The sequence below is a fragment of the Salvelinus alpinus genome, chromosome 9 (assembly GCF_045679555.1).
Source record: "Salvelinus alpinus chromosome 9, SLU_Salpinus.1, whole genome shotgun sequence".
In the NCBI taxonomy this organism is placed as follows: domain Eukaryota; kingdom Metazoa; phylum Chordata; class Actinopteri; order Salmoniformes; family Salmonidae; genus Salvelinus; species Salvelinus alpinus.
The window spans coordinates 57,061,020-57,073,393 of NC_092094.1; the positions used below are offsets into that span (position 1 = coordinate 57,061,020).

The 12,374-nt window shown below is 43.0% G+C and overlaps 1 protein-coding gene across 1 annotated transcript in view; it reads left to right on the forward strand.

Moving 5' to 3' along the window:
* Nucleotides 1-599: 599 nt before the first annotated feature.
* The window catches only part of lingo1a (leucine rich repeat and Ig domain containing 1a), a 255,057-nt gene continuing 243,282 nt past the window's right edge, over nt 600-12,374 (forward strand). Inside the window, exon 1 of the mRNA XM_071326805.1 lies at nt 600-944. The gene's annotated coding sequence lies outside the window, so the exon portion shown is untranslated. The remainder of the gene's footprint in view (nt 945-12,374) is intronic.

The following is a 12,374-nucleotide window of genomic DNA, read 5'->3' on the forward strand; positions in this document are numbered from 1 at the left end:
ACACAAGTTTCAATTCTATTTATCATAATATATGTTTGTAAACGTACCATGAAAAAGTAACATGACGATTGAGTGTCTGCATAGCTGTACCATGATATTTGCATTCCTACTAAGTAAACCACCAATTGGTCCCCACTATTCCATCTTCTAAAAACCCTCCACATTTTCCCAGTCATGTGAAAACCATAGATTAGGGCATAATTTATTTATTTTAATTTACTGATTTCTTTATATGAACTGTAACTCAGTCAAATCGTTGCATGTTACGTTTATATGTTTGTTCACATATTGTTGCTTATCCAATTTGAGGGGAATCACTCATTTGTTAGATGCAAGGGGGATCTAAATGTCTAAATGGTTTCTGTAGCCTGAGTCTCTTTGTCTTCCCTGCATTTCACTGACTCATAGCCGCATCTGTGTTTTAGATGGAAATATGGCTAAAGAATTTCATTAGTTGCACCCTCATATTTCTCTCCCTCCCTCCCTTCGGTCCTCTCCTCTCCATCTCTCCCCACACTGCAGCTCCTCTTTCTACCTTGCTCTGTTCCAGCCCCCCCTCCCTCTCCATCTCCCGCTCCATCTCTTTCGCTCTCCCTCTATCTTCCTCTCTCACCCTCTATCTTCCAGCCTCTCTGAATGCGACTGTAGGTACACCCTGTGTATGTGAGTGTGTGTGTTCGTGTGGGTTGTTGTGTGAATTGCATGTGCCTGTGTATACAACGGAGGCACCTTTATAAAGTGCTCCAGATTTGGATATCTGAAACCTTTTCCTCTGCTTCTCTCAGCCATCTCCTTCTGCATATTTCCCACGTTTTTAAGAATCAGATTTTTTCCCGTCGGCATTTCCTTCGATGGCATCCTCAATCCTTTCCCCGGCATCTTGGATTTAATAAGTGGCCCTGTGGAATGAACCAGGCAATTTTGGAATTCTCTTCACAGTTCTGGTAAGAGCTTACTTTTCATAACATATTGACAGATGCAAGCAGAGCATATCATGGGATGCAGGGCAGATACATGTACCGGAACAATATCTCTATTTAGGACAGGGAGAGAGAGGAAGATGGAGAAGGAGAAAAAGAGGTAGGGCTAAAGAGGGGGAGAGGACTAGGGAAAATCTGTGTTGCAACAGTGGTGTGATTCATTCTGTTAGGGCTGGGTAAAGAAATGCTACCCCGAGAGTTGCTATCTGATATCGATCTTGTGTTATTTTCAGCCACAGTCCCTCCGAGACAACTTTACATGCTCTGCCTGTCAAGGGCAGCATTAGTTGTGCGATAAGTATCAGGTAGCTGTTTTGCAATGTTGTTAAATTAATTTCTTATTAAGGTAGCATCAGTGGTTGCTGTAAAAATATGCATTGTGTTTATGCGTACGTGTGCATATGTGTTTGCACAAGCACACTTCGACGCGTGCATGTGTTTGCGTGTTTGGTTTCTCTCTCAAGGTGTGGTAGTGATATTTATTGCCTGGACATTTGGCTTGTAACAAAGTTATCCTCCTTCCTATGGACTCTCCTGCTGAGGTGGCAGATATACCAGCTGTCGTCTATCTATGATTTTTCTGCTCTCCAGACGGTGATGCTTGACAGGTGCTTTGACCTCACAAAAGATTAGCATGGCCAGCATCTTGGGCCACCACAGGCTATAGGCTATTGTCTGTCCGTGTTAGCATACCACAAGAGATACTGTAGTAATTCTGCATTTTTTAATGGAATTATGTTGTTTATTGAAAATCTGATTCAAAATATAGACCTATTAAGCCACTGATTCTGCAGATGACTCACAATGAACTGTAGTTTTTAGGTTAATGGTATTGGGAAATTGAATATTTCTTGCCAGGGAATACATTCTGTTCAGCTGGAGAGAATGAGATCGAAGGTATAGAACGGCAAATTTTACATTTTACATTTACATTTTAGTCATTTAGCAGACGCTCTTATCCAGAGCGACTTACAGTAGAGTGCATACATTTTATTACATTTTTTACATACTGAGACAAGGATATCCCTACCGGCCAAACCCTCCCTACCGGCCAAACCCTCCCTAACCCGGACGACGCTATGCCAATTGTGCGTCGCCCCACGGATCTCCCGGTTGCGGCCGGCTGCGACAGAGCCTGGGCGCGATGAAAGAAAACAGGCCCGGCCCGTACCCTAGTTACTGATGAAAGAAAACAGGCCCGGCCCATACCCTAGTTACTGATGAAAGAAAACAGGCCCGGCCCGGCTCTAACCCGATGTATCATGTCGGGGCCCGTCGTGCTGGGGTAGGTGAGCTCTAAGCCACCCAGCACCACCCACACACAGCACCATCACAGTCAGGAAGTTTAAACAGGACACGGGGAGGCATTCCAGGGGCCATGGTCTGCATCCCAAATTGCTCCCTATTCCCTATATAGGGCACTACTTTTGGGCCAGAGACCTATGAGCCCTGGTCAAAACTAGTGAACTAACTAGGGAATAGGAGGCCAATTGGGATGCAGCTACAGAGTGGGGTCTGCTGCTGGGAAATGACTGAGTCAACAGTGGGAGGTAGGCTTTCCCTGCTGTCACCAGGGCAATGTACCCTGACTACCCCACTAATCCATCAATGAGCCACAGTCCAACACACAGGCCAGGGTTGTGTTCATTAGGTATAAAACGCAATGAAAACAGACTCAAAAACAGGCGGAGGGACTAAGAGGACATTGTCCAATAAGAAGAGCTCGTTTTGTTTTCAAAACGTTGTGCCCTGATGAACGTGTGCCAGCTGAGCCACAGTCAGAGTAACAACAGTACTGCAGGGTCTGGAGGACAGGGAGGCCACTGACTAAACAGAGACCAGGTCAGTCCATTCAGACGGGTTTTAACGCCAGGGAAGGAAGCTGGGCTTCCTGAACATGACCATTCAGACGGGTTTAACGCCAGGGAAGGAAGCTGGGCTTCCTGAACATGACCATTCAGACGGTTTTGACTGACTGACTGACTGATCGTAGACTGCGACTGATTGTAGACTGCGACTGATCGTAGACTGTGACTGACTGACCGTAGACTGTGACTGACTGATCGTAGACTGTGACTGACTGATCGTAGACTGTGACTGACTGATCGTAGACTGTGACTGACTGATCGTAGACTGTGACTGATCGTAGACTGTGACTGATCGTAGACTGTGACTGATCGTAGACTGTGACTGATCGTAGACTGTGACTGACTGACTGTGACTGACTGATCGTAGATGGTGACTGACATTAGCAGCACCATCAGACTAGCAGTGGAAATTCTAGATTTTACTGATGCTGTTGTTGCAAAAAGAGTGAAAACATGCTCCTTGAATGGCTTTTAGGCAGACCTACATCTTTGGAGGCATAGATTTTGTTGGGGGTCACCTTACAGTACACATAAATCCCTGCCGTCAAAAAAAAAACATGTTAGAGATTGATAGAGGAGGCCCTGCATATAGTGAAAATCTGACTGGTTTTCCTGTAAAGAACATCAATATTTATCACATTTCCCATTTCAGGGGAGAAACCACAATATCACACTGTAGGCTGGAAAAACAATAAAAGATCAATCATATTACCTTGCCCTGGGCAGAGTTAGTTTCCATCCCTATTTCATTTCTAATTTTTTATCTGCGCTCAGGCGAGGTTGGTTGGGTTGCATATTGAAAGTACAAATGGCCACATCCCCTGTATTTTCTCTTCAGACATACAATGACTGACTCCCTTAGCTATTCGTTGTGAAAAGCAGATTGTCATTCACATCCTTAAATATCTTGTTACTTTCAACTCTTTCGTTGAAGGAAGTGAAGATGTTCAGGCCAATATATGCTATAGCACCAACATGGTCTCATTAGAATATGTAAAAAATAATGACATTTAACCAGCTTGGTTACTGTATGTTACCGATTAAGTACAATGGTAGTTACAGCATATGTGACCTATGCTGACATAGGTAACATCCCTGCCTTATAACTCCAACTAATTATATAGTAGTGATTGATATTCCCAAGCAGTACCTTGAGCTTTCACACCAACATCATGGGCATAGATATTTCACCTGTACAGTTGTACTTTTTAAAATACTTTTTAAAAAGTTGACATTTTAAAATACTTTTTGTCTCCACACCTTGTTATTGGATATTGAACATTGCAGAACCACTTTTATTTAGTAAACTTCAGTTTCCAATTTTAATTTAAAAAAAATAAAGACAAATGGCATGTACAAAATTGTGACTCGTTTCAGGAAACTAGGCGTATGTCGCGCATGTCACTACTTCACAGGATAGGCATTCGAACGTAAACTTTAAAAATACAATCTAAATGTTTCTTTGGGCAGAAATGCTTTCTGGAACATGTGAGCATTCATGTGCCTTAATAACAAAAGGTATATGCCATCTGTAAATACGAATAAAATTTTGAAATTACAAGGCTAGCTGGTTTAGCCATGTAGCACGCTTCTGTCTATAACATGAGCCGTTCAGCATGTGTAGGTAATCCTTTCTAACGTAGCTTTTTTGAAAGATATCACGTAGTATATCTGCAAAAGTGTTGTTCTCCACTTTCTGGAGGACCAAGTTTTGAAATCAGTGGAATGCCTGGTGGAATTAGAGTATGATAGCTAAGGATTTGGCGAAAATGCAGGCTTTTTATGCAGAGGGAGTCAAAAAGAGAACACAGAGAAGGCTGTTGTATAAAACACCCACCTCCGGATTACATCTTCAAACTAAGGGCAACCATGGCATCCGTGACAGAGGGAGATGCATCCATCCATGTATACGGGTAAGAGAGTCTAGCTAGCTATGTTTTCAGATATTATACAATTCAAATTTTGTCAGAAAATCATTTTCATTGCAAGTTAAAGCGCACTGTTAGCTAGCTAGCTAATGTTAGATCGCTAGCTAACGTTATGTATATGATCTGTGTAGTAATATTATTCATATCTCAGAGCCATTTGCATTGATAGTTATGGCCTAATGTTAGCTAGCTACTTAACACTGCACCTGGTTGGTTAGCTACCTGCAGATGCATGCAGGGGAGTAACGTGTGAGTTGAGATTATGGTTTATTGTAAAGCTAGCTAGCGAGCTACATGTCTATACAAAAGACTGCAAGTAGCCATTTCACTGCACCTTCTGTATCCTGTGCATGTGACAAATCAACTTTGATTTTATTTGATATAGTGTGTGTTTACCAGAGACGGTAATGTGAATAACACCTGCACCAAAGTCAAATTAGGATATAATGTTAGACCAACGATTCTCGGGTAGAATGCCCTGCATTTAATTTGTCACAATCACAACTGTAAGGTATTTTCTGTAATTGGCACGCCATTATCTTGTAAAAATGTATCTTGTGAGCTTATTTTCCTGTAATAATGAAGATAATTGAGCTAAAGCGAAGACATTGTCAGCCACATGATATGGTTAGTATTTGAATTGACTAGCCAGCTAACTTAACATTACCTAGCTAGCTAACAAGCTAGAAACTAACCAAAAATTGGTTTAGAAAGTTTATTTTAGTTGTGTGGTTTGCTAGATTGACATATACTATATTCATTTTTAAACGGGTGTATTTATTGTTGTTAAAATACACTAGTTATGTTATTTTGGATCACAAGGCTGCTGATGTCATGCAGCCTGTAGTTTTTGTGTTTATGTTTTTTCATAACGACAACGACAAGTTTGATGTTGGACGACAATAGAATGTTCACGATGTCACTGCGACAACTGTCGATAGAAGTAGTGTAAACCAGGCTTTAATCTTGAAATCTTTGGTTGTTTAGTACATGGCCTCACATGTGAATCCTTAAAGAGATTGGTCAGGCTAAGGCTTAAGAGGGTGTGAATGATGTTGACTGGGTAAAGAAGAGCTCTCCAGTAGGTTTACCAAAACATTCAGTGGCTATTTTCTCAAAAGTGAGGTTACAAGTTTATCAACTTTAAAAGCATACACCACAACTGTAGTGTATGGTACACCATTTTGTAGCTCTGAGTCTCTACTTCCATCCAATGTAAAAAAATGCAATTTCAAATATATATTTTTTGCTACATAAGACTGATTCGATCCAGTCGGTCACAATTATTGGCACCCCAGAATTAGTACTTGGATGCACAGCCTTTGGCCAAGATAACCGCAGAAAAACACAGTTTTTAAATTAAAATTAATTTGAGAACAAGTAGGGAATTATTTATTTGGCCGTCTGATTTGTTTGTACACAGGTCACTTCTGTTTTCTCCAAAGGAAAGTGATCACAAGGCAGTAAACGACTTCTATGGGGCACTCTTTTTCCTCCTTGTCCATTCTCTCATTTCACGTCATACACCGAACTCTCAGGGTGTTTTCTTTGAAGGACTATGTGGACTTTTTCCTCCCAGTTCGACCTTAGTTTGTCTGGCCCTCCTCTTTCAGACAGGTTTTTCACAAGGACTCTGTCTCCGGGTTGTAGATCCTGACCAGGGATCTTCCTGTCATGGCTAATGACTTTTCCCTATTTCATCCCCATTTGTGGCTTCATTTGCAGCAATGTTGTCTGCCTCTTTCATTATCTCCTGCCAGTTTCTGACGTAGTTCTCATTGCTGCCTTTTACGCCATTTACTTCCAGGATGGATAGCAGGTCGATGGGAAGCCTTGGGGACTTTCCGAACAGAAGATAGAAAAGAAAGTACCCTGTTGCCTCTGAGCGTGTGCAATTGTAGGCATGCACCACCTACAAGTGAGGTTTTCAAGTCTGCCTTTTCCTCTTCCGTCAGGGTCCTCAACAATCTGAGCAGTGACCTATTGAACCTTTCAACTTGACCTTTCCCTTCAGGGTGATAAGGGGTGGTGTGGAATCCATGTACTCCACTCAGTTCTTTTAACCTTGTCAGCAGTTGGTTCTCAAATTATTTTCCCATGGTGTGAGGGATTTTGCTGGCGAAAACGAACTTCAGGGTCAAGTCGTTGAAGATCTTCTCAGCGACTGTTTTTGCTGCCTTGTTTTCGTCTCATTTATTGGACTCCAGGTTAGCTGACTCCTGACTCCAATTAGCTTATGGAGAAGTCATTAGCCGAGGGGTTCACATACTTTTTACAACCTACACTGTGAATGTTTAAATGACGTACTCAAAAAAGACAAGAAAACACAATAATGTGTGTGTTAGTTTAAGCACACTATGTTTGTCTATTGTTGTTTCTTAGATGAAGATCAGATCAAATTTGATGACCTTATTCATGCAGAAATCCAGGTATTTCCAAAGGTTTCACATACTTTTCTTGCCACTGTAAGTCTTCTGCACTAGTGTAGGGTCGCTCAGGGTGATATGCATGTTCTGAGATGGGATACAACCAATGTTGTCATCATCATATGCGAAGCCCTCACATTCTTTATGCAACGTCTCTCTCACTTTCTCTCTTTGTTCCTCTGTCAGGTGGTCCACATTGACCGGAGGATCCCACTTTGGTCCGTTGTTTTTCACTTTGCTGCTGTTCTCTATCTCTTTACTGTGCTGGACTCACTGGGGCTAGGTTGACTGTAGAACACTTGTAGAACACTGGCTTGGGAGTCTTGGGAGTCAGCGGTGGCAGGATACAAACTTTCACTGTCTGGAGGTGGCCTAGGATGATGCACTGGTTGAGTACGATGGGGTGGTTGGTGGTGTTTGCAATGGTAATAGTGACAAATGCTTTCTTCCCATAGGCTGTCTTAACCAGCCCCCCAGTCTCTTCCAAGCCATGGGGGAGAGGGTATAGTTCACTGGGTGTGAATAATATCTCTTGACCTTTGAACTTGGCTCCTACATGTGTAGTTACACAGATGGTAATGACTTTGTTGGCAGACAGGAAGATCTTCCTACGGCTTGTTCTCACCAGTCCCACATCTTCACGTTCCTCAGGAGTGCGGATGAGCTTCAACAACATCTTGGATGTCCTGGCTGTAAGAGAGAATGCAGAACTCACTGTTTGGATGGTGTCTGGGTTGTGACCGGTGCTGCGTGCCTTCACCACCTCAATAATGTTAAATCCGATGATGGGGTTCTCTGCCACACCTGGGTTGTCTGACACGAGGATGGGAGCTGTGATGTCTTTGAATGACTCTCTGCTCAGTTTGAACTGTACCTCAATCCAGCCAGTGACGGGGATTTCAGTCTGATTGGCTGCCAGTTCCGTCAGTGTTCCGGGCCCCAACAGCTCTTCAATGGCTCGGAGGGTGGTGTGTGGGAGGTGTTTGAGCTCCAGTGTCCCACAGGCCCTCTACTGTGATGTCATCAAGCTTGCAGCTGACTAAACATTGCCTTCCAATCAGATTGATGAGCTGTGTTGTGCAGTGGCCTCTCATAGTTCAAATCAAATCATATTGGTTACATACACATACAGTGGGGCAAAAAAGTATTTAGTCAGCCACCAATTGTGCATGTTCTCCCACTTAAAAAGATGAGAGAGGCCTGTAATTTTCATCATAGGTACACTTCAACTATGACAGACAAAATGAGAGAAAAAATTCCAGAAAATCACATTGTAGGATTTTTTATGAATTTATTTGCAAATTATGGTGGAAAATAAGTATTTGGTCACCTACAAACAAGCAAGATTTCTGGCTCTCAGACCTGTAACTTCTTCTTTAAGAGGCTCCTCTGTCCTCCACTCGTTACCTGTATTAATGGCACCTGTTTGAACTTGTTATCAGTATAAAAGACACCTGTCCACAATTGGTGGCTGACTAAATACTTTTTTGCCCCACTGTAGTTAGCAGATGTTATTGATAGTATAGCGAAATGCTTGTGTTCACATATAGACTGGGGATGGGAGCAGTTGTTGTGGCTTTAGTGGTGAGTGGTGTGTTTAGTCTACCTGGTTGCTCTTGTAGTTGCTGTTTTTTGTGCTGGTGCTGTGTTCTCTTGTGGTTGGATAGTTTGGCTCTAGGTGGGACACGGGCTTGGAGCTACTGTTGATCCCGTTTCAGCAGCCCATTCCCATTTCCCGTCATCTGCCTTGGCTTCCTGCAACCAGTTGACATGTGGCCCGTCTCACCGCAGCAGAAACAGTGGTAGCCCTAATCACTTGTGTGTGCCTCTTGACACTCCACACAGCCCCGTGGTCTATGGCTTGTCTGTGTTGTAGGTCTTCTCCTGTGTGCTGAATAAGATGTGTATCTCTCCCCTGGTGATGGCTGAGTAGTGTACCTTAGTCCCTGTGATGGCTGAGTGGTAGTCTCCGTCGCTGTCAGGAACACCTTCCTCATCTCCCAGACATCAGACCTCATCCCCCAGACGTCAGACCTCATCCCCCAGACGTCGGACCTCATCCCCCAGACGTCGGACCTCAGGTCTTCTATGAGCTCGTGGGTTTCGGATGTGATTTGTGGACCCTCTGATTAACCTCTTTGACTTTGGTGGTGGCTCACTTGTCCTCGGCATCACTGGTCTGTATCCCTTCCCCTCTGCGGGACCTTGGGGTTGGCTGCTAATGTCAGTCTGGAGCTCAAACGCGTGGACCATCCCTGTGGCAGATTTCATCCTCTTCTTCGTCTGAAACAGTGATGTCATGGAGATAGGGCTTCACCTGGAACTTTGACATAACTTAGCAGTCCAGTTGATGAACGGCGAACTTTCGCTGGATCAGGTCGTGGCTGTAGTCCTCATCATCCCTGTCTGTGGACTTCCACAGTAGCTTTTCCTTCAGCTCAATGGCTCAGAAGAAGAAGGTCTTGGCTTACTCTCAGGGTTCCTGTGACACATTCATTAGTTTGTGATATAGGTCAGATGAGCGGTCTTCTTTATAATGCCCCTTTAGGATGGTTTTTAGTATAGACAGCGTCAACCCACTTTTTATTTCCAGCATGTCACCGAGCTGAAGTCCAGGGCTCACTGCTCTAATCACGGCCTCAATTACCTCAGTCTCGGAGTGTCCCTTCCGGAGCCTGGCCTCAATCTGATGGAGGAGATTGGTGTATGTCAGCCTGTCTCACTGTCCCCCTTCTCCGATCTGTCCTTGATTCTGAACTCAGAGTGTGACGTGCTGTGACCTGAGGTGCTGGGGTAGGATGTGGTGTGGTCTGTACCTCTGTTCCATGCCTGGGGGGTGTGGCCGTCTCGCGGAGGCATCTGATCTCTTCCTTCAATGCTCTGTGCTTTTCTTCCTGGACTCTGTTATAGGACAGAATGTGTCTCGAGGTCAGCAATGCGGCTGTGATCAGGGACTATCTGTTTTGTTTCTCTACTCCTCTGATTTCTTGCATGAATGAGAGGACGTGTCTCAGGTACTCACATGTCCCGTCCTCCTTCTCCTTGTCCTCAATGCCATTTATTGTCCTTTCAATCACCCGGATAAGACTGTGTCTGGTTTTATTTGACAAACCCCCCTCAGCAAGACCAACACATTAGAAATAGTTGCACAAGTCAATGAGTTGATGCTGTTCCAGTTGGTGTAGGATGGCACGACAGGAGGTTGGTGGTACCTTAATTGATGTTGGTAATGGCTGGAGCGGAATCAGTGGGATGGTATCAAATACATCAAACACATGGTTTCCATGTGTTTGATGCCATTCCAGTTGCTCCGTTCCAGACATTATTATTAGCCGTCCTCCCCTCTTTTTGTATTGATGATGTTGTTCTGATGCTTTCTCTAATGTTGATCCGAGGCACCAACATAAATACATTTCTTATATTTATTGTGAAGGTCTTGGCCCCTTTTCTTCAACTCCACCACACTTTACAGTATGTGTAACATTTTGGCGAGCTAGCCTAGAGAAGATTCTGCAAGCAAAGAAAAGGTAGAACCATCTCATACGAGAGTATTTCCCAACCTTGGTCCTCAAGTAGCCCTTGACAAACATGCCTCATTCAACTCATTGAGAGCTTGATGATTAGTTGACAAGTTGAATCAAGTGTGCTTGTCCAGGGTTACAATTAAAAATGTGTACTGTTGGAGGTAATTGAGGACCAAACATACCACACAATTTCATATAGTTTCCAAGTACTACCCAGTGCCATGATTATTGAGAAAAATATTTGGGTTTATTCAATACGTAACGCATCTCTGCATAAATTATATATAATGAAACATATAATGAAACATTTTGGAATATAACAATTGTGAGTAATGCAGTCTCTTTAGACATTCTCTTTAGACACACTGTGCTTAACATGTTGTCAAAATAGCCCAAGGTGTCATATAGTATTGTCTGCGCTGTCTGTCATACAGTATTGTGAGACATCAACAATGTGTCTGAGGATGTTCTGACTTCAAAATAGCTGGAAGTGTTCCAATTGTCATTAAATTAGAATGTTTATTATCATTGTATATATGGCATATCAAATCTAGCACTTAGATTTAGTCATTTGCTATGAATATATTCAAGTTATTGGATTCTTAGTGCATATCCAAAGGTGTTTCAACCTTGAAAATAGCCTTCATTATGACATGACTCTAGGTCACTTGGTATTCTAATCAGAACACGACTAGAGATATGTTATCAGGCTGACTCGACTCAGGTTATGAATAAGGTAGAGTGAAAGTGCACACAACCCAGCAAGCATGGATTGGCTTGTTGCTAAAGGGGCATCAGTTGCCATATTCACTTCCAGATAAGCCATGGAACTAGGCAAAGGAGCTGGGTTGTGTTTGGCCTCATTAACTATGCAAGACAACAGAAAGTATTAGCTTACTGGGTCGTTCCGTTTGATTTCAATCACTTTTTGAACGTATCCCTTTTGATTTGAACGAAACTTTCTATACATTTTCACCTATGATAGAAGTTGTCAGAAAGTTACTTTTTCGACCTGAATACCATAGCATTTATGAGATAAAGGTGCTCAAAATTGACACATTTTGCATACCCCACCCTACCATGAGACATCCATGTCTTCATCACATCAGCAATCTTTAAGTCATATCACAGATTCTCAATTGGAATGAGGTCTGGGCTTTGCCTAGGCCATTCCAAGACATTTAAATGTTTCCCCTTAAACCACTCAACTGTTGCTTTAGCAGTATGCTTAGGGTCAATGTCCATCCATCATTCCTTCAATTCTGACCAGTTTCCCAGTCCCTGGTTTTCTTGGGGGATGGTGTTCATAGGATGGTGTTCTCATGAGATGGTGTTCTCGGGGTGATGAGAGGTGCTTGGTTTGCGCCAGACATAGCATTTACCTTGATGGCCAAAAAGCTAAATTTTACTCTCATCTGACCAGAGTACCTTCTATATGTTTGGGGAGTCTTCCACATTCCACTTGGCAAACACCAAACGTGTTTGCTTATTTTTTTCTTTAAGCAATAGCTTTTTTCTGGCAAATCTTCCGTAAAGCCCAGCTCTGTGGAGTGTACGGCTTAAAGTGGTCTTATGGACAGATACTCCAATCTCCACTGTGGAGCTTTGCAACTCCTTCAGGGTTATGTTTGGTCTCTTTGTTGCCTCT